The sequence below is a fragment of the Grampus griseus genome (genome assembly GCF_964374135.1).
Source record: "Grampus griseus genome assembly, chromosome: 6".
In the NCBI taxonomy this organism is placed as follows: Eukaryota; Metazoa; Chordata; class Mammalia; order Artiodactyla; family Delphinidae; genus Grampus; species Grampus griseus.
In genome coordinates this window covers 90,152,446-90,174,817 of record NC_139000.1, presented here as the reverse complement: position 1 = coordinate 90,174,817, position 22,372 = coordinate 90,152,446, and the positions used below count along the sequence as shown (strand labels likewise).

The 22,372-nt window shown below is 50.4% G+C and overlaps 1 long non-coding RNA gene and 1 pseudogene across 6 annotated transcripts in view; both read right to left on the bottom strand.

Moving 5' to 3' along the window:
• Positions 1 to 937: 937 nt before the first annotated feature.
• LOC309824189 (serine/arginine-rich splicing factor 3-like) lies at positions 938 to 1,761 on the bottom strand (annotated as a pseudogene). Its single transcript has one exon. The product of its transcript is annotated as a serine/arginine-rich splicing factor 3-like (transcript).
• Positions 1,762 to 4,290: 2,529 nt separating this feature from the next.
• The window catches only part of LOC309823773, a 41,961-nt gene continuing 23,879 nt past the window's right edge, over positions 4,291 to 22,372 (bottom strand). The window contains exons 7-12 of one of the 5 annotated variants that reach the window (XR_014296867.1): positions 10,844 to 12,170; positions 8,024 to 8,223; positions 7,420 to 7,552; positions 6,439 to 6,991; positions 6,261 to 6,344; positions 4,291 to 5,576 (exon numbers count right to left, since the gene is read on the bottom strand). This is a non-coding gene — a long non-coding RNA (uncharacterized lncRNA). The other 4 variants (XR_014296866.1, XR_014296868.1, XR_014296870.1 and 1 more) reach the window with 4 other exon arrangements.

The following is a 22,372-nucleotide window of genomic DNA, read 5'->3' as shown; positions in this document are numbered from 1 at the left end:
AGATAAAAATGTCATTCTCCTCAGGTCACATCATCAAGGATACACACCATCAAGGATACACACATCAAGGATACACCCCATCAACGGGACTTGTGACAAACAATTTTACCCTTGATCACCTGGCCGGTATCGTCTTTTTTTTTTTTTTTTTGCTGCGTTGGGTCTTCATTGCTGCACACGGGCTTTCTCTAGTTGCGGCGAGCAGGAGCTCCTCTTTGTTGCGGGCACGTGCTTCTCATTACAGTGGCTTCTTTTGTTTCGGAGCACGGGCTCTAGCTGTGCGGGCTTCTGTAGTTGTGGCATGGGGGCTCAGTAGTTGTGGCTCCCAGGATCTAGAGCACAGGCTCAATAGTTGTGGCCCATGAGCTTAGTTGATCTGCGGCACAGGGGATCTTCCCGGACCAGGGCTCGGACCCGTGTCCCCTGCATTGGCAGGTGGATCCTTTTTTTTTTCTTTGTTCCTTTTGGAACCAAAACTTTAATCCCAAGGAGTCTCACAAAACATATTACGAATGACAGCATGAAAAAAAATTGCACAGTAACTCAAAGTTCAGCTCTACAATATACTCTTCATCTGGCAAGACATTGGTATCTTGATCATCTCAACTTCCAAAAAACATTACAAAGAGCTATGTATTCATGTACGGCAATCACAGAGGGGACTTATGACCTAACTCAAAGGGAAACTAACTTCCTTGAAACTTCTTAGATTCTAAACTCACTGGACAACCTCTTGTCCAGTGTGAAGACTAGTGGAATTCTTAAACCTCTAATCTAGGGTAAGGGTGTGGCTTTCATTTCTACCTGCTGGCTTGTGTTCACAGCACCTTTTAAAGACTGCTTGCTTAACTACAGCTGCATACCATATCCCAGCTACAGAAAGTCTTTTCAATGTTTGCCAGTGTTGCTTCCATAATAATAAACATCACACTTTAGGTGGGCAGGAGTTAGAGTTTTATTCTCAGTCTAGGCAAGACCAAAAATTCAAAGCAAATTCAATTTTGCTTAAGAGAACATTGTAAAGAAACAATTCTGCATATTACATGCCTCATATGACCCATTTCAAACCATAGAGAATGACACCTTTATGTGTCACTGTCCCAAGAGACAAACAAATGTGAACAGCTAAAACATTTAAAAAGTGCATCAAGCTTCGGAAGTCTCAAACGAAACTTGAATTTTCTGTACATACTCCTGTCAAATGAAGTTATTTCCTGTGCACCACTCCTCTTGCAAAGTGGTCTGCTATTTCCTTTCATTTGACCTGGATCGGCTAGGAGACCTAGAGAAAGATCGGGACGGCTTGCGATTTCTCTCCTGGGACAGTGATCTCTCTCTTCTCCTATATCTACTAAAGGGACCTGCTCTGGCTGCGGGAGAAGCTTCTCCGTCTTGGACATCTGTGGTGAGGGGGAGGACTCCTCCTCCGATAATCATCTCGAGGGCGACGACCCCAAGAAGGAGGCGGCCACGATCTCGACTTCTCCTTTCCCCATTGGACAGGTCCACTCTTACTCGGCAGCCACAGAGTGTTCTCCCGTCTAGTTCTCAGACAGCATCCGCTGCATCTCGGGGATCTTCATTTTCAACAAGAGCGAAGCCGGGAGGGTTTTTAGCAACCCACACACTTCGGAGTGGTCCATAATATCCTAAAGCTCGTTCGAATTCACTCTTGTTACCACTGTTTCCAAGATTCCTTACATAAACGTTACAGTCCAACGGACAGGAATCCCGATGCAAGACCCTCCTGGCTCCTGGGTTTCATGGGCCACAGGGTGATCCCGGGCCTCTAGAATCTCGCAGCTGAATCGGCTCGCACAAGCTGTCCTGTGGGGATGCTTTTCCCCCTATGTGTCCAGCCCGGGGCCCTGCTGTCTAGGCCCGACCTCCAGGGTGACAGGGTGAACCCCAGGTCCCTGGAGCAAACACTCAGAGCCCTGGTGACCAGACTCAGGGGGCTGGGGCGGCAGCTGGACATGTGTGGCCACCCTGGTGGTGTTTCGCCCCATCTGCAGTTCCAGTTCCAGCTGAGAAAGAGCCTCGCTGTGTTATTTTCTCCTGGTTGTGTAAGGATCCCCGGTGTCATTTGACAGAAATGTACATGGTGTGTTCTTTCTCTCTTTTCTCCCTGCTTCCTCTCGTCCCTCTCCCCCTCCCTCTCTCCCTCTCCCTCTGTCCCCCTCTCTCTCTCTCTTCCCTCTCCCTCTTTCCTCTGCGTCACTCTCTTTCCCTCTCTCCCTCCCCCCTCCCTCTCCCCCCTCCCCGTCCCTCTCCTCGACCCTCTCCCAACTCCCTCTCCACCTCCGTCTCCCCCTCACTCTCCCACATCCCTCTCCCTCTCCCCTCCCCCTCCCTCTACCTCCTCTGTCTCCCCCGTCTCTCTCCCGCCTCCCCCCTCCCTCTTCCCACATCCCACGTCCCTCTTCCCTGTCCCTCTCTCCCTTCCTCTCTCCCTGTCCCTGTTTCCCTGTTCCGCACGCCCTCCCTCTACCTCTTTCCCTCTCCCTGTCCCTCCACCTCCTTCCCTCTCTGGAGAGGGAAGGAGGTGGAGGGACAGGGAGAGAGAGCAGGAGGGGGGGAGAGAGAGAGAGAGGGAGAGAGGGATAGAGGGAAGGAGCGAAAGACGTCTCTCCCTCCCTCTATCCCTCCCTCCCTTTATCCCTCTCTCCCTCCCTCCCTCTATCCCTCTCTCCCTCCCTCTCCCTCTCTCCCTCTCCCTCCCTCTATCCCTCTCCCTCCCTCCTTCTCCTCCCTCTCCCTCTCCCTCCAACTCTCCCGCTCCCTCCATCTCTCCATCTCCCTCACTCTCTCCCAGAGACGGAGAGATGGAAAGGCAGAGACAAGGGAGAGGGAGAGAGGGAGAGATGGAGGGAGACGGAGGGAGAGGAAGAGAGGGAGAGAGATATGGAGAGGAGGGGGGGGGAGAGGGAGAGGGAAAGAGGTCTCTTCCTCCCTCCCTCTCCCTCTGTCCTCCTTCTCTCCCTCTCCCTCCCTCTCTCCCTGTCCCTGTTTCCCTGTTCCGCTCTCCCTCTCCCTCTTTCCCTCTCCCTCTCCCTCCACCTCCTTCCCTCTCCAGAGACGGAAGAAGGTGGAGGGAGAGGGAAAGGGAAAGAGGGAGAGGGAGAGCACGAGAGGGAGGGAGGAGAGGGAGGGAGAGGGGGGAAAGGGAGAGAGGGATAGAGGGAGGGAGCGAAGATGTCTCTCCCTCTCTCCCTCCCTCCCTCTCTCCTTCTCCTCCCTCTCCCTCTTCCACCAACTCTCCCTCTCCCTCCATGTCTCCATCTCCCTCACTCCTTCCCACATAGGGAGAGATGGAGGGAGAGGCAGAGATAAGGGAGAGGGAGAGAGGGAGAGGGAGAGATGGAGGGAGAGGGAGAGAGGATGAGAGAGAGAGGGACGGGCGGGGGAGAGAGAGAGAGAGAGAGAGAGAGAGAGAGAGAGAGAGAGAGGGAGACCGGGAGAGGGAATATGGTCTCTTCTTCCCTCCCTCTCCCTCTCTCCTCCGACTCTCCCTCTCTCACCCTCCCTCCGTCTCCCCCTCTCCTTCCCTCGCCCTTTCCCTTCCTCTCTCCCTCTTCCTCCCTCTGTCACTCCCTCTCCCTCCATCTCTCCCTCACCCTCACTCCCTCTCAGAGAGGGAGAGATGGAGGGAGAGGCAGAGACAAGGGAGAGGGAGAGAGGGAGAGGGAGACCAGAACAGGGAAACAGGGACAGGGAGAGAGAGAGGGAGAGGGAGAGAGGGAGAGAAGGAGGAGAGAGGGAGAGGGAGGGAGGAAGAGACCTCGTTCTCTCTCCCTCTCTCCCTCTCCCTCCCTCTACCTCTTCCTCCCTCTCCCTCTCCCTCCATCTCTCCCTCTCCCTCTCTCCCTCTGCCTTATCTCTGCCTCTCTGGGAGGGAGTGAGGGAGATGGAGAGACGGAGGGAGAAGGAGAGTTGGAGCGAGAGGGAGAGGGAGGAGAAGGAGGGAGGGAGAGGGAGAGAGGGAGGGAGAGAGGGAGGGAGGGAGAGACATCTTTCGCTCCCTCCCTCTATCACTCTCTCCCTCTCCCCCCTCTCTCTCCCTCTCCCCCCTCCCTCTCCATCTGTCTCTCCCTCTCCCCCCTCCCTCTCCATCTCTCTCTCCCTCTCCCCCCTCCTTCTCCATCTCTCTCTCCCTCTCCCTCCACCTCCTTCCCTCTCCAGAGAGGGAAGGAGGTGGAGGGAGAGGGAGAGGGAAAGAGGTAGAGCCAGAGCGTGCGGAACAGGGAAACAGGGACAGGGAGAGAGAAAGGGAGAGAGGGAGAGGGGGAGAGGGAGAGGGAAAGGGGGAGAGGGAGAGGGGGAGGGAAAGAGGGAGAGAGAGGGACAGGGAAAGAGGGACAGGGAGAGAGGGAGGGAGAGAGGCAGGGGGAGAGATGGAGGGAGAGGGAGAGGCAGCGAGGTAGAGGGAGAGAGGGAGAAAGGGAGAGAGAGAGGGAGAGCGGTAGAAGTGCTGAGGAGGGGGGCTCCCTCCCCCTCCCACTCCCATCCTCTCCCTACTGCTTTCTCTTTTTTCTGCTTCAACAAACACCAGGCGCCTTTTAGATCAGCCCTGAAGTCAACGTTGATGCTTGGACAGCCTGACCTCCCCGCTGACTTCCAGCCCAGGACCACCGCTGGGAGATGAAGTCTGCGGGGCCCTGGGCGCAGGCTGCACAGACACCTCCCCTGATGCCCAATCTCTCCCCGTTTACGAGGCAGCCGACACTCCCCTCCCTGACTCCCCAAGATTTGGGGCCTTTTTAGTCTGTGTCGATAATGCCATTGAGCTACTATCTAACTCTTCCACGAGGACCCATCTCCCAAAATGCAGTGGTTTTCAGCCTTGGCTGCACTAGAGAACCCCCAGGGAAGGGAGAGACGTCTCTCCCTCCCTCTCTCTTTCTCTCCCTCTGTACTTCTGTCTACCTCTCTCCCTCTCCCTCTCCCTCTGGGGTGATGCCCGATGAGCTCAGAATCGCAGATGGCCCCCCCATCCCCTCTCTGTGGCTTGCATGGGGGATGCACCTTCTCACCGTGGCCCGGGCATGGCCTTGACAGTCAGACATCGGGTCCTGCGTGGACACTTGTGTTTGTTCCATAGCGCAGGTGGCTGCAGTCTGTGCTTCTGTAGATGGGGGCTGTGCGTGAGCCCTTCATCTTCCCCGCAGACACCACTGGTGCTCGCTCGGCCTCGCGGGTGATGCGGGGGGCACGGGGGACAGTCTTGTGTCCCCACCTTCTTGGGCTACAGACAGGCCACGCTGGTCCCGTGGTGACTGGGGGCTCCCAGGAGAACCCCACTGCAGACCGGAGAGGTGGCCCCAGAGAAGGTGGCGTACGCCTGGGGCCGGGCCTCATCAGTGAGCCACGGGCCACCTGCAGCAACAGCTGTCTCACCGTCCAGGGGCTGGGTGTTCGGGCGCCGTGGGGTTGAGCCACTGTCTGCACGGCAGCCGTGTTTGTCTTGTTGAGCCCGGGGAGGCCCCTTGGTGGCTCCTGGAAAGACTGGCCGCATTTCTTCCTGCCCTTGGCCTTAGAGCCCATCACGTTCATGCCGTTTCTGGTTCCAAAAGGACCTGTGTTAATAAAGACCATGTGTTAGGACAGCACCAAAGTGTCTAGAAATCCGGGCCAGGAGGAGGAGGGAGGGGGATTGGCTGTGCCCGCCAGTGGCCTGGGAGCCCTGCCCGCCTGCAGAGACCTGGCCCGGGGCCCGCGGGGAGGCCGTGGCCCTCGGTCCCCAGCGCCTTCCGTCTCTGGGTTCCAGAACTGCGTGATCCTCAGGGAGCTGGTGAGGCTGCAGGCCCTGAAGTCCCGCCTGCTGGGGTTCCGCACGCATGCCGACTCCGTGCTGGAGATGAACATGGACAAGACCAGCCAGGTGGTGGCCACTGTCCTAGGTAACACCGCCTCCCCCTGAGTCCCAGTGGGGACGGGGTCAGGCGGACCTTGACCGGAGACCCCACTGTGTCAGTCCTTGGGGGTCACCTTCCCAGACCCTTCATTCTGCCTCGAGGGGCGCGGGGTCGGGGGTGGCTGGGGGGCCGCCCCAGGGACGTAGCCGCGCCTCTCCCCTCCGCCCGCAGGTGAGCTGGCCCAGAAGCTGAAGCCCCTCGGGGAGCAGGAGCGGCCGTGATCCTGGAGCTAAAGAAGGCCGAGTGCCAGAGGCGGGGCCTGCACTTTGAGGGCCCCATCAACGCCTGGGACCTGCGCTACTACATGAAGCGGGGGAGGAGACGCGCTACCACGTGAACCAGTACCTGCTCAATGAGGCTTTCCCCATGCAGGCGCTCACACGCGGGCTGCTGGGCATCTCCCAGGAGCTGCTGGGGCTGACCTTCGACCTGGAGGAGGGCACCAGCATGTGTCACGAAGACGTGAGGCTCTAAACGGTCTGGGACGCGGCCTCGGGCAAGGTCATCCATCGGCAAGTTCTACCTGATCTCTATCCTCGGTGCGTGTGTGGGGGAACCTGTCGGCCGTGGGCCGGGGCTCCTCTGTGGAAGCGGGGCCCCATCCACGTCCCTCCGCAGGGTGGGGAAGTCCGGGCACGCGGCCTGCTTCGGCCTGCAGCCGGGCTGCCTACAGCACGATGGGAGCTGCCAGATCGCCATCGCGGCCATGGTGGCCAACTTCACCAAGCCTACGCCCAACCTGCCCTCCCTGCTGCAGCATGATGAGCGGGAGACCAACTTCCACGACGTCGGGCACGCGATGCACCAGCTCCGCTCCCAGGCGCAGGGCTGCAGGCAGGGGGCGGGGAGGGCCCGGGCGTGCGTGGTCCTCAGGCAGGCCCTCGCCATGGGATTCTTCCACTGACATCACCCCGCACGTGGTGACGCCCTCGGTGTCAGCTTCCATCATCAGACCCCAGGCACTGGGCGCGTAAATAACGGAAATGGATGTCCTCGAGGCTCTAGAGGCTGGAAGACCCAGATCAAGGAGTCAGGGCTGGTTCCCTGCATGTTAAATACATGCACTCAAGAGTTGCCTTGGAAAAAGACAAAAGAAAAGAAAGGAATGTTGCCTGCAAGTCTGCTGACAGCCAGTGATGAGAACCAGAGGGAAGGCTCTGGGGCCGGGGGCGCAGTGCCCTGTGAGCTCGGGGGCTGCTGCCAGTCTCCGTGGAGGCTCAGCAAGTCCCCGTGACTTCCCCACGTGGGGGGCGCCAGCTGAGCGTCTGGGCCCAGGACCCACTGCTCGTTCAGTCTTCCTGTGGTCAGCCCTTCATCCTGAGCGCGATGCTCTCACAGGCTGCACCGGGGCGTGTGGGGACAGTTTACTGAGCTGTACAGACGTCACTACTGCTTTGGACCATTTCCGTCACCCCGAAAATGTCCCTCACGCCCTTAGCTATCACTCCGTCCCCTCGCCAGCCCCTGGCAACCAGGAACCCACTCGCTGACTCTGTGGATCTACCGGCTCTGGACGTTTCTCCTCAGTGGGGTCACGCCCTGTGTGTCCTTCTGTGTATGACTTCTCTCGCTGAGCATCGTGTTCTCGGGGTGTATCGACGCGGCAGCGAGCGTCAGGGCTTCACCGCGTTGCGTGGCTGAGGGACGTAAAGACGACAAGAGAAAAGAAAAGAACGTTGCATGCAAGTCTGGTGACAGCCGGTGACGAGAACCAGAGGGAAGGCTCTGGGGCCGGGGGCGCCGTGCCCTGGGAGGCCCTGGCGCTGCTGCCAGTCTTGGTGGGGCACGGGCAGCACCGTCCCTCAGGAGCTGCTGGACAAGCTCATCAAGTCCCGGGAGGCCAACCCAGATGCGGCCGGACCGAGGGAAGGGAAGGGGGCTTCCGGTCTGCCCGGCTGGAAAGCGCGGCCTGGACACGGTGCCAGCCCCCCGTCTCCTTCCTCCCGCCCCCCAGGCCTCTTCAACCTGTGCCAGATCGTCCTGGCCAAGGTGGTTCAGGCCCTGCACACGCAGACGCCCGCGGACCCGGCCCAGGAGAATGCCCGCCTCTGCCAGGAGATCCTGGGGTTCCCAGCCATGCCAGGTAGCCAAGCGCGCACCGGGCTCACCTCAGCGGTCGGTTGGCGGCTACTGCCCAGGTCAAGAGGATCGTCTGGTGGTGTGTGAATGGGGACCGACTGACGGGCTCCGGCCGAGGCCCGCTGACCTCTGGCCTCTTCCTGCCACGGTTCCTTGGCTGGTCCCTCCAGCTGTGGCCCGCGGAGTCCGAGGGTGGGGTGGGAGGCTCTGCACATGCTTTCTAGAGAGCCTGGAAGAGGCAGGAGAGGGCTTCATACCCCGAACAGAAGGCATCGACGAGGTCTGCCCGTGCGTGTCGGTGCGGACACGCGGTTCACTCCCTCGTGAGCGCTTTAACCAGCGATCTCCCCGTGGTGGAGCGCGAGCCCCGACTCATCTCTCGCAGCCTCGGCAGCTGACCTTGTAAGAGGCTTAGGAGTGAACCCTCGTGAGCTTCAGCAGAAAGTCGGCAAAGATTTATTTGTGTCCCTCCACTGAACTGCCAGCAAGGTCCCCGTTTTCTACAAGTGTTGGGCCAATACTCTCTCTAGTGGCAGGGGACTCAGACAAGGCTGCTTTGGGGCCCCCACCCCCGCTCTGGGGCAGGGGCACTGAGCGGCCAGGGAGCCGGGCAGGAGCCCCTCCGCGTGTGTCCCAGTGACCCACCTGCCTGCGACCTTCGGCCGCCTGGCAGGAAGCTACGACGCCCAGTCCTGTGGCCAGTCATTCCTGCAAGAAACACTGGAACCAGTTTCTGCCAACCCGCCAAAGAAAAACGACTTCAAAGGCAACGTGGTGTCACAGGAAGGGCTTGTTTCTGTGTTTCTTTGTTTTTAGTTCATTAGGCCTCACTTAAAATTCTGATTCCACAATGCACTTGCTTTGGGATCTTGAACAACACTCATAACCTCTGCAAGTTTCAGTAGAGTAAGTTTATGTGATTACCTTCATCTGTAATATCCCTGTGTTGCAATCTTAATTAATTCAGATTAATTCATCTTAATCTTAATCTCAAGTTCAGATCAAAGACTCGTTCCTCTGTGACTTCTCCTCTGAACTGATTCAAAAGCCTCCTCTCCCGTCCTCATTTGGCTTCGCTTCTCTTCTGGAATCTCATAAGAACTTCTATGACCTCTCTGGTTTTTTGTTGTTGCTGTTGTCTGTTGGTTTGGGTTTTAATTGAAATATAGTTGATTTTCAATGTCGTGTCCGTTTCAGGTGTACAGCACAGTGATTCCGTTTTCAGATTCTTTTCCCTTATAAGTTATTACAAAATATTGAGTACAGTTCCCTGTGCCATAGAGGAGATCCTTGTTGTATCAACTCTATGCCTTCTTTGAATGACCGTAGCACTTTGTTGTCTGTATCATTTTTATGTCTGTTGTGGCTTTGTGACTGAAAATGAAAATTTTCTATTTGTTCATGTCCTGGCCCTTCCTTAGAAATGTGTTCATTTACCTATTTCATATTTATTGACTACATCTTAGACACCGTGTTAGCTGCTTGTTCTAGATGTTAGTAAAACATAGACCTTCCTGCTCAAAGGGTCACAGTATTTGTGGGAAAACAAACAAACGAACAACTTACGTCTCAAATAGCTTTGTACTTCCCAAAGAGAGCACACCTCGTAGGTACAATAAATGTATGTATTATACATAAATGTATAAATAGTTAATGGCATTAAAAACTTGAGATAACTGCTTTTCTATTCTGAGGAAATGATGATAATATTTCACCAGGAGCTCAACACCACTCTGAGAATGAGGGCTTAATCCCCGACCTGGCTCACTGCATCGCTTTCTTATATGAAAATAGACAAGTCTGTACATGCTCTCTACAAAAAGGCTTATCTGGCATGAATTTCAGATAGCAAGAAGAAAAATTCAAGAGGTTCAGAGAAGCATCCAGAAGCTCAGGTGATTGTCTGGCACTAATACAACTTGCTTGACAGGAAAAGAGAGCTGTAAATCTCACAAAATTAGATGATCTTCTAAGAATTTCAAAACCGCCTGCTAGTAATTAGAAATCCTAGAAGAACCGCTTCTTTTAAAGCATACTGATAATATGCTTTACAGCTTAATATTCAGAAGCCTATGTTTTGGCTAAGTGAGCTTCAGGAATGAAGGAAACTTGTGGTTCAGTTCCATCTACTCTGGAACCTCTGGTCAAAACACCTACTTCTGTGCTCAGCCACCTTATCATCTGTAAAATGGAGGCAACTCTAAGAAAACATAGTTACAGAGATGTTGCACAGTTTCCTGTGTCACTGTCTTCATTTGTTTCAGAAAACCAATAACGTCTAAGCTACTACTGCAAAGAGTGCAGTGTTACTTGGGGTCATCTAGTGCAGCTCTGTCAAAGTAAAGAAAAGCAAAGGGGCCTAGAATAACTATAATTTTCCCAAGAGGACACTATTATTTTATGGCAAATCTGAGTCAGGAACCCTGATCTCTTTGATGCCATTCCATTGTTCTCTCGTTGGGTTCTCAGCAACCCAGAGAAAGAAAGAGAAATAAAACTCCTATGTGCTGTGTCACTGGTACAGGACGTGGCAAGATTGGAATTGGAGAACTACATATTAACAGGTATTTGGGAAATTCTTCAAACTAATTAAGATATATACCAGGTACATAAAAAACAGTTATGTTTTCCCAAGATGATTCTGTGGAATGAACAGAACTGGTAACTGAAGGTGCCTGTGTGCTGCAGTTCCAAACAGGACGGGTGAATGCTTGTTTTCTGGCACCTTTAAGACTCCACCCCAATATACACATTAAAATAAAATTAACATTTCAACTGGGTCATATTTAATTCTGCATGCTCTTGTAAGTCAGCAAAATAGTCCATATATCATTTAAGTTGTCACTCACTTTCTTTTCTTTTCTTTTCTTTTTTTTGCGGTACACGGGCCTCTCACTGCTGTGGCCTCTCCCGTTGCGGAGCACAGGCTCCGGACGCGCAGGCTCAGCGGCCATGGCTCACGGGCCTAGCCGCTCCGCGGCATGTGGGATCTTCCCGGACCGGGGCACGAACCCGTATCCCCTGCATCGGCAGGCGGACTCTCAACCACTGAGCCACCGGGGAAGCCCGTCACTCACTTTTTAACTTGAGTTTTAATTTCTGAAAGTCTTTCCAAACACAAAACAGAGGTGGGAAAATGGTATATGGGAAGCTGCAGAGATGAAATAAGCTTACTGCATTCGGCATAAAGATGAATACCCAAACAACTTCTGCATAGCTGGAAGTGTCCAAATCTACTATCTTCGTTTTGTAGTCAAGGCTTCCGGAAAAATATGCTAACCGATTCCTAATTACCCAAATGCCCCATATCTGTTTCAGTAAGTATCATTATATATTATGGAAATTTTTCTCAGTGACAGAGAAAGACATCCTGGCCGAGCATCCCCCTGCCCATGACACACAGATGATGGGTCTCAAGCTACCTTGAAGGCGTTGGAGCCCACTTTATCCATTACTAATATTAATGGAGGACAAAACTTCATATTCTGTTTGCTCTGTGTTTGTTAAATCACTTCTTCCCCTCATTAAGATGGATGACACATAATTGAGTCTGTAGTGTGTGTATCACTGGAAACTGAACACATTTTTGTTGGTTTTATTAACGTCATAGGTTTCTAGGGGGGGTCTACTAAATAACTAAGGCTAGTTTCACAGTTACAAATAAATTACGATGTAATTTTGAATAACGTAAGCTCATCGTAAAGGAAGGATACTGAGAGTTGCTACTACCCCTTCCTTGAGGGGCTCTTGTAAAGCACTAAATCAAGTAACAGAGGTTTATATGCATGCATATATTTTCAATGATATTTGAACACACTTGAAAAGAACTCTACGGAATGCATTATAAAACCTCGATGCTGTGTGTCCCTAGTTCCCGGCTCTCTCGTTCAAACTATTTAAATGAACAAAATGTTATCTATTAGGATAGCTATCAGAGTACTCCAAATACTACTTCTTGCAGTACCCTGGCCCAACCATTTGCCTTCCTCTTCCCATTAGTCCTTAATTCAGAAACCCCAGAGATTTGTTCAGTAATTTATGAACATATTTCTTCATTCAGCCAAGAAAACTGATGGATCCCTTACCAAATTTCAGGCACCCTTCTTCAGGATGTTTTCTAGGCATGTTCAGGAAACACAGCAGTGATTAACACAGATGAATATAGCCTCTCTCGAGCTGAGGGGAGAGACAAAAGTAAAGAAGCAAATATAAAATCATAAGTGTAAATACGTAAATAAAAATTGAATAAATGGGTAGAATAACTAGTATATCAGGTAAGTGCTGGAGAAAAACAGCAAGCAGGGAAGGCGGATGGAGATGGTTAGCTGGTAGGAGGAGGCTGCGATCGGAAACTAAGTGATCACTGAGGGCTTTCTGGGGAAGATAAAATTTACGAGGGAACCTAAGGTTGTGAGAGGGAGCAAGGTGCATATCTGGGAAGTGAATAGTACAAGCAGAGGGAACAGTCAGATGGAAAGGCAATGAGGCAAGAGTGGGCTTGGAGTATCCAAGGAGCAGAAAGGATGTCAGTGTGTGGAAAACAGAGGGCGCAAAGTGGAGAGGAGAAGGAAACAGTCAGAGAGGAAACAGAGGCCCAGATTTCTAGGGCTGTGGAGGCACTTTGAGGACTTTGCTTTTCCTGTGAAGAAGCCATTGAAGAGACTTGAGTGACATGATCTGACTTATGTTTTAACAGGATCTCTCTGGATGCCATGTTGATTAGAGACTGCAGGAGAATAAGGACAAGCCCCAGAAGACCAATAGTTGATTCAAATGTCAAGAAACATTTATGCCTTCACCCTTCAACTTCACAAATGATGCCATTTCCATTGAGCTATTGAAAAATATCATCTGGCTTTCAAAACAATAAACCAGAAGGCATTTTCTCACATAAGCAAGGTCACAAACAACTGTCAGCTAAAGGTGAAATAGCAACAAATCAAATAATAACAAAAACATTTTTTATAGATTTTAAAACCTTACAAAGCATTTTCTTGTCCATTATCTAAGTTAATCCTCAAATCAACGCCATGAGATAGTTATTATTTTCCCATTAGAAGTGACCGCATATTAAATCCTTAGTGATTGCTCAAGAAAAGCTGAAATCTTGAGTGTACATCTATTAATGCCAAGGTTGGGTTTTTTACCCATGGGAACATTGGATGCTAAAATCCACAGGGATTTTCAGCTCAAGATGGCAGACTAGGAAATATATTTACTTTCTGGTCCTCCTGAAACCATGTTTAAATAAAACTGCAGAAATACCAAAATTAATCAACCAATAAAAGCCAAGACATTGTGGAAGTCATCAACCACAGAAAGATTTCAACACATTTCGAGAAGGCAAACAATGAAATGGAGGGGCCATGAATAAAATAAGGAAGAAAAGACTACCCTAAGTAGGGTCTGCACAAAGCCAGGCAGCTTTTGCTGAGCCCTGGTTATAGTAAAGGACAGAGGAAAGAAGAGGGGCTGAAAACAAGGAGACAAAAGTCATTTTAGGAAAAAACGTTCACTTAATGAGCTCCAGGGAACACTCAGCCTGCTGCCATACTCACTCATGGATTACAGTGGATTGTTGGTAAGCAAGACAAGAAAACAGGGAACCAACAAACAAAAATCAAGACACGGTTTCTTACTGAGCTCTTCTCAAATGAGATCAAGAAATTATGGTTCAATGCCATAGCTGTAAATCATTTCTGCTCCTGGAGAGGTTAGAAAGGGCTTATAATAGTTACCCTTTTTCTTCAGACAGGATTTAGGTCTGAGCAAAAGCTTTTGTGTCCTCCAACCTCAAAGTTTATTGGGGATGGAAGTCCAAATTTGCTTTGACATACCATAAAAAGAATCTCACGAGCAGAGGGTCAAACTACTTTTGGAATATATGAATTATGCCCAGTGTGATTTTAAATAGATTTTAAACAAAAATATATAAATTTTCACTGATCTATATGATTCTGGGTTCTGAAACTTCTACATGTTACATGCCTGATATATAACACACAATGTCAGTCCCAGGAGAGAGAAGACACTCCAATGAAGCAAGCCAAAGAAACAAGATTCGAACAAGGTAAAGTGATGTGTAGACCAAGACCAGGATTTTTCAGTTCTTTCCTGTCATGCTGTAGCTTCCAGCTCCTGAATAACAACACATGTTTCCCTTGTCCTAGACACACAAGAGTATGTCTCCTCTATGGGGCGTAAGAAGCTCTAGAGTTACATATGTGTAGTAAAGAGTGGACCCAGCCGGCATACTCACAATGACCAAATTGTGTTGATCGTACTTTATTTTAAACCAATACATCGCTCCATGCTGAAGTTGCAATCAATGATATATTTGCTTTCTAGACATGAATGAGATGCCTTACTGGATATACTCCAGGAAGGCCAGAGAAACTGGCTTCTAATCCATACAGAATAATTCATTGATGAATTCCTTTCAGGAGAGCCCCTGATTTATCTAGAATATAAGCCTTACATACCTGGATCCTTCAAACTAGACCAAAGGGACAAATCTAGGCTGCAAGCCTCAATCAGAAATGTGGGATGGTGCTATGCTGACAACTGGTGGTCCCTGACCTATCTTCTGAGATTAGAACCCAGTGTGGTGGATGACCAATTCACGCGTTGAACAAAAGAACACCTCCTACAGGGCAGTGTATGTGTTCATTACAGGTATGGCACTTAGGGCTAAAAGTAACACATGAAGCATATATGATAAGGAGGCACCAGAGTCCAGAGCACGAGCTCTGGAATCACACAGGCTTGCTTCGAATCCCGGCTAAGCCACTACCATCTGTATACCCTGAAGAACAGTCGAAGGTTTAAATGTTCTTTTACCAAATTTCGAAAAACAAGTGAAGAAAGAACCTACCTGCCAGGAAGGGACATCGTGGGGTGCAGCATCCAGTCGCGTCAGGGCTCTGCATCCCCTGCTCAGAAACCTTCACCGCCTGGCTCATGGTGATGCTGGCAGCTCAGCAGCCCTGGAGAAGGCGCTTCTGTCTCCAGGGCTCGCGGACAAGCTGGGGAGGTCCACGGAGGTGGCGGGCCACAGCCTGGCAAACTCTGGGTGCCTCCTCCACTCAGCTCTGGGCAGGCTCTGGCCTCTGGGCCCCGTTGCGGGGAAGGGCTGGCCGATACATAGCCAGGGCTGAGGGGTCTGCAGAGCCGGTGCCCAGGCAGGGTGAGCTCTGGAGGAGAAGACTTCCACAGTCCCCAACAGTCTCCGCATGGTGGCCCATCCGGTGCCAAACACCTGCCACCCACAGCGACAAGTCCCAGCCGCTAGAAAGCCCACAAGGGGTCGGGCTCTTTGCCCTCGGGCCGGGTTTCTCCAGGGGCTGGGCTTGTGTGGGGCCCCCATACCACCCCCTGACCCGCCCTTGCTCTGTGACACGTACAGTGCAATGTCAACACCCAGGCTGAGCTGGCCAGTGTTCAGTGCGTGCTAGACCTTGAGAAGACTTAGCAGCTAGGGAGAAGCTCTCCCACTTTCACTCGCTTTTCTCAGATCAGGCAGGCAGCCCATCTCACCCCAAAGCTATGGACACCACACATCCTTCCCAGGCTATCGTTTTCCGTTCTGCCCCTGTTGTCCCTTTCCATTCTGCCCCCCTTTTCCCCAGCACCCCATTTACGGCTTCGGGTGTCATCGGTGCTGCAGCAGGCAGCACCTCTGACCCCGAAGCTATGGACACCACACCTCCTTCCCAGGCTATCGTTTTCCGTTCTGCCCCTGTTGTCCCTTTCCATTCTGCCCCCCTTTTCCCCAGCACCCCATTTACGGCTTCGGGTGTCATCGGTGCTGCACCAGGCAGCACCTCTGACCCCGAAGCTATGGACAGCACACCTCCTTCCCAGGCTATCGTTTTCCGTTCTGCCCCTGTTGTCCCTTTCCATTCTGCCCCCCATTTCCCCAGCACCCCATTTACGGCTTCGGGTGTCATCGGTGCTGCAGCAGGCAGCACCTCTGACCCCGAAGCTATGGACACCACACCTCCTTCCCAGGCTATCGTTTTCCGTTCTGCGCCTGTTGTCCCTTTCCATTCTGCCCCCCTTTTCCCCAGCACCCCATTTACGGCTTCGGGTGTCATCGGTGCTGCAGCAGGCAGCACCTCTGACCCCGAAGCTATGGACACCACACCTCCTCCCTAGGCTATCTTTCTCCGTTCTTCCCCTCTTTTCCCTTTCTATTCTGCCCCTGTTTTCCCCAGCCCCCCCCTATTTACGGCTTAGGCCGGCATCGGTGCTTCAGCAGGCAGCAGCTCTGACACCAAACCTATGGACACCACACCTCCTTCCCAGCGCTCTTATTTTCCAGTCTGCCCTGTCTCCACGTAGAACCGCTACCTATTTCACACGGCTGTTCCTAGTTCTGGGAACACACCACTCACTGGTAGCAATGCCTCAGCCCATGCCTCGACTCATTTACCTGCAACGCTGGCCAACAGATAGACCAACACTTCAAAGTTATGACAGAAAGTTGAGTAAGTTATACGCTTGGAATTGCATTTATTATTATTAACAAGCACAACTGTAGTGCTTAGACTATAACAAGTAATCTTCTAAGTGCTTAGCAAATATTAACTCACTTAATCCTCATAATGGCAACCCTATAGGTAGGTAATGTTCATAATATTCACCTTTTTGGGGGGAAACTGAGGCCCAGAGGGGTTGAATAGCTTGTCTAATGCCACACAGTAAGTAGCGGGCAGAAACCCAGGATGAAAACCAGACCGTCGAGACTTTCATCACTTTGCTGTGTCACCTTAATAGATGTTGTGGTTAGGGAAGGGACTAAACTGACAAGACTCTGAACTTGAGAAGGGAGAAATTAGAAAGTGACTGATCCTAGAAACTAGAGAGGATTTCAGCTCAGAAATTTCTGGTGATGAGACCCGGAAGAACAAGAACATGGTTGGATTATTAACTTGGGGTAGTATCTGAATCCATTGAGAAATGGTTTTGTCTTGTTTTTTTTTTTTTAACTTAGAAAGGCCAGTTGGATGAAGATTAATGAAAAAAAAAAGTAGAAAGGAAAAGAGGAAGGTGCCTGAAGTGAGACATAACCTCTTCCCTGTAAGTACTACGGGTGGGTGTCCTGTGGGAAAGGATGGAGCTCTCTCTACAGGTTTGTCACCAGGATGAACAAGGAGGAACATGGCAACCATTGTACTGGTTTTGATGATTCCTCAAAAACCAAGGCTTTAGTTTCCAAGAACTACCCACAGTAGCACACCTACCGTGTGTCAGACATGCCACCAAGTGTGTTTCCAGTCACACATTTTAATTGGAGAAATAGTTCCTATGAGGTACGCATTAGTTCCCTATGGCTGCTGTAACAAATTACTACCAATGAGCTTGCGTAAAACAAAACACACTCATTCTCTTATGGTTCTGGAAGACAGAGGTCCAAAACCAGTTTCCCTGGGCTGGAACCAGGAGTTGACAAGGCCGTCCATCCACCTTCTAGAGGCTCTAAGGGAGAATCTGTTTCCTTGACAGCATTCCTTGACTTCTGGCCACATCAATCCAACCCCAACTTCATCATCACATTCTCTTTGGAGTAAAAACTCCCTCTGCCTCTCTCTTACGAGAACACCAGTGGTTACATCTGGGTCCATCCAGGTAGGCCAGAAGAATCTCCCCATCTCAAAACCCTTACTTTCATCCCATTGGCAAAGTCCCTTCTGCCATTTAAGGTGACATTCACAGGTTCTGGGGATTAGAAGGTGGACATTTGGGGGCAATGGTACTATTCAGTCTACTACAAGGTAGATACTATTATCTTCCTCAGATGTAGGAAATGAAGTTTAGGGAAGTAATTTGTCTCAGGTCTACAATTTCCAGAGTAGAGATTTAAATTCTGCCAGTGAGACTTTAGGACACACTCTAAACAACTTTAACCTGTGTCCTTAATTACTGCATAATCCTTGGTTAAGAGTCACACTTAGGTATCAAGACCCAACTGAATATAACACAAGTACTGTCTCCTCTTTCACTATGTTTGCCTGGTGTATTTATGAATCTTGCCCAGAGCAGAAGAGTTCAGAAAATTGTTATGCACCTTTACTAGGAGAAAGCATTTACTGTTTGATGTGCACGGAGTAATGGAAGGCTATTTAAAGTAAAATAAAATAAAATAAAATAAAATAAAATATGCCACCAAATCGTCAAGTGTCACAACAGAGGTAACCCCGTGGGAGTCTTGAGGAGACTAAAATTATCTCCAATTGTGCAGGTGAGAAAAGTGTCACTAAAGGCAGTTGTAGTTCAGCCAAGCCCTACGGCACAGAAGTAGGAATTTGGATAGGTACGAATGGGAAAAAAGACATTTTAGGCATGGGAAACAGTTTAATGCTGAATGGATGAGAAATATACGTTAGACCTTTCTAAATCAACTGGCTTATTATTAACTCAGTAAATCAGATTTGGTCAGTCAAACTAGCTTTAGCTGATTACTTATCCAGGGCATAGCTGTTGAGAGTAATTTTTGTCATAGAACAGTAAATAAAATTGTTGAACTATAACTTTAGGCTTGCTAAGTGAAATAGATTGCTCTAGCTGATGTTCAAGTGACTTACTTGGGACTATTCACGAAATTGGGGGTTAACAACTGCTTAAGACAACATAGAGAATTGATCTTAAATAGTACTTGAAGTAGTTACTGTGTAAAGTATCTGTTCAGTAGCTCATGGTAAATGGATGTTTATAATCCCCACTGGACAACCAACTGCTTTTTTGCAAATGGTAATGTGAATTGCTGTCGCATAAACTATAGTAATGACCACCTATCTAATTTGTTGTCCAAACCAGAAATCTTCTAACAATACTGGTCTCCTAATAAAAGTAAGCATGAAGCTAACACACACTGGGTGTCTCCCGTGTGCCTGTGCATGCATCTATATCTCACTGAACCCCCATAACAGCCCCCAAGAGAGGGACTCTGAGTGTCCCCATGCTGCTGGTGGAGAAACAGGCACAGGAAGGTTCAATAGTCTATCTACCTAAGATAACACAGAGGGTGGGAGAGCCTGTTTTTAAACCATCTGCCTCCAATTCCAGGTGCCAGGAGCCAGATTCAGCCTACAGGCCTCTTCTGCTCATCTGGAGGCGAACCCATGTGTAAGGATTAGTCAAATCCTGTCTTCAATCCTCAAGGTAGCTTGAACACTTGCACGTCCTCCAAATAACATGTAGCATAAGCAATAAGATGTTTGCCCCGGGTATTGGCCAGGAACTTGGAATCAGCTGTGTCTAGTTAGGCTGAGCTGGTTGAGACTGGAGAGGACCACCGATCTTCCACCTGGGCCAGTGCCTTTTGACCTCCTGCCATCAGAGGGCCGAAAACTACAGCCTGAGAATGTGCTGAGCCCCGTAGCCTAGTTACGCCAGCTCAGAACAATGACGAGCACACCTTTTTCCAATCACCTTTCCTCATGCTCCCTATGCCTCATACTGCCCTGCTTCTTTATTCTTTATCCCATAGATACCCCAAGCCCCTTGCCTTTGGGGAGGCGGATTTGAGACCTATTGTCACGTCACTTCCTCGCTTGGCTGCCTTGTGAATAAACCTCCTCTTTGCTGCAAACCTCAGCGTGTCAGTGTTTTGGCTTGCTGCGCCTCAGACAAAATGGTAGGGAGCTGTGGTAAAGGTCCCTTGCCTGTGAGGGAAGCTGGTTACTAGTAGTCACGTTGCGGATGTTTTCTCCTCCCGGGGTGGGGGGGCAGACGTCCTGCTCTTCCAGAAAGAAGGGAGAAAGGCAGGAGCTGGACCCTTGCTCTCAGGGTCACCGTCACCTAGGAGCTCGTTAGAAGCACAGAATCCAGGCCCCACCCAGAACTACTGAATTACAGCCTGCATTTAACAAGATCCACAAGAGAGGCATACCCACAGTAAAGTTGGAGAGGCACCAAGCTGGAGTCCACGTAGCAGAGAAGCAGACAGGATTCTAGACCACGCAGAGTGTTAAAGGCCAACAGTTTGTTTTCTATTCTCAAAACAATGTTTTTGAGCCATGTTTATGAGCAATGTCCCAACTTGCTTTTAAGGTTTCTTGTGTGAAGAATGGATTGGAAGGAAACAAGATATATGGACACTGGTTAGGACCTCATTGCAACAGACAGGCAAGTTCGGTATTAGGATGTTGAGGAAGAGTTGACAGATTCAGAAGAAATTCAGGAGATAAACTGAAGCGGGCTTAATGGGGTATGAGATGGAGGAAAGGAAGGTCTTAGGGAATTAAAGGGTTTACTACACGTATGAGCAAAGCCTCAAAATTAATCCTTTGAACGTACAGAGGTAGAGCTCTCAAAGGACACCGGTTAGGAAGCAACTGTACGCCCTTTATAATTCCAAGAGACGACACAGATCAACTGTTGCGATGGAAAATTCGGCGGTACCGGTGCCTTTTTTCACTCAAACTTAGTTCCAGTGACTATTACTCACATTTTCTGTGCCTAAACAACACAGCTTGAGGAACTGAAGGGGATTCCATCCTGGTAATTAAGGAGGGTCCCCAACACTGACAGTCCCATCTTAAAAAGCAGTCCCCCTGCATTTTACCCGAGGAGCAATGGCCAGAGCCTCCCTTTTAAAACGATGGGGAGAAACCAGAACATCACACACTGTCCCTTTCAGCTACTGTGAACTGAGCCGCGAGACGACCAGTACCCCCTAGCACAGCGCGGACGGGCCAGCGCGCGGGGGCCACTGTGACAGGCGACAGCACAAGAGACGAAGCCCAGGCCCAGGGGCTCTGAGCTCCACCGGCAACGCCCAGGGGCCAAGGCGTATTACCTTTCCGGGATGTGCTTCCCGCCCTTCCTCGTGGCCGACGAACTGGCTCATGTCACCCCCAAGATACCGCCCACCCAACGCCAGGACTGCCAAAGGCGCCAACCCGGCCTCCCCGGTGCCAGCACAAGGCCACGAACCACAGGCGCCTAGGCACAAGCCCACGCAGCTCGCGGACCTCCTCCTACCGCGCATGCGCCACCGCGGGGCGTCTCGAGATGACTCTCAGCACGCAGGCGGATTAACGCGCTTGATTGGTAAAGAGGATTCTGATGCCTGCGATTTCCCTCCTTAGCCGGAGGCTGGGAGCACACGTCCATTAGTTCGTGTGTGTACCCTTCAGAATTCCAATCATACGGGACATGGAAAGTTGTCCGACTCTCCCAGTTCCTTGTGTGGTTCTTCCAGATATTTCCCAAGTGCTTACATTCACACTTGTATCTTGTATGTAAGTATTGGTACGTAACAGGTATCCTGTAGTTTACAGAAGAGCAGCACACTAGACACATACTATATACATAGTCTACAATGTGTCTTGGATAGTGACGCTGTTATCTTTCTAAAATATAAACTTGGCTGGATTGCTCTGTTGCTTGAACATCTTCACTTAGCACAGAATACAGCCCAGGTTGTTAGCATAGCATTGAGAACTCTTTATAAACAAGTATCAGTCTGTCTCTCCAACTGAATTAGAAGTTCAAACTATGACTTCCAAGGACCTACATCATCCACCTCCCTCCTTTGCCCTGCCAGCCTCCCCTGATCTCATTCTCTACTGCCCTGCCCTCACTCACTTTCCCCTGTCCAGCCACACTGGCTTCCTTACTATTCCTCAAACATGCCAAGCACAGTCGTGCCTCAGGGACTTTGCACCTACTATTCCTTCTGCTTCAGAACACACCCTCCCACCCCATCTCCACTCTCCCAGAACACACCCTCCCACCCCATCTCCACTCTCCCAGAACACACCCTCCCACCCCATCTCCACTCTCCCAGATAGCCAATGGCTTCTCACTTCAAGGCTCTGCTCAATCGACATCTTAATAGAGGGGACTTCCCTGATCACCTACCACATTCCCTCACCTCTTCATCTTCTTTTGTTATTCTCCAAAGCACTTACCACCGCTTGACACTCCATATATTGACTTATTTATTCATCTCTCTCCCCCACTAGAATGGAAAGTACATAAGGGCAAGAACTTTGTTCTCTTCCTACTTCCTAGAACAGTGCCTTCAATTTAGAAGGTGTTATACAACTATTTGCTGAAAATCAATGTATGACTTCTTTGCCCTTTCACACTACCCTCTAGTCACACCAGAGGCTGCCCCTCCAGAGCACAAGTTCAAGCCCTGTGCCTTCTGTACCTGTCCCCAATACCTGGGCTGTCCTTTCCTCATTCCGGCAAAATCCTCTTCCCCCAAGCCCAGCTCAAACGCTGTCTCCTCAGTCAGGCCTTCCTCACTTTCTCCTCTATATTCCTGCTGCACTTGATTCTTTTATCATAATTAACCCACTTATACTCACTACATGTTTCTCTTCCTAGATAACTGTAAGTTGCTACTGAACAAAGACTTCTAC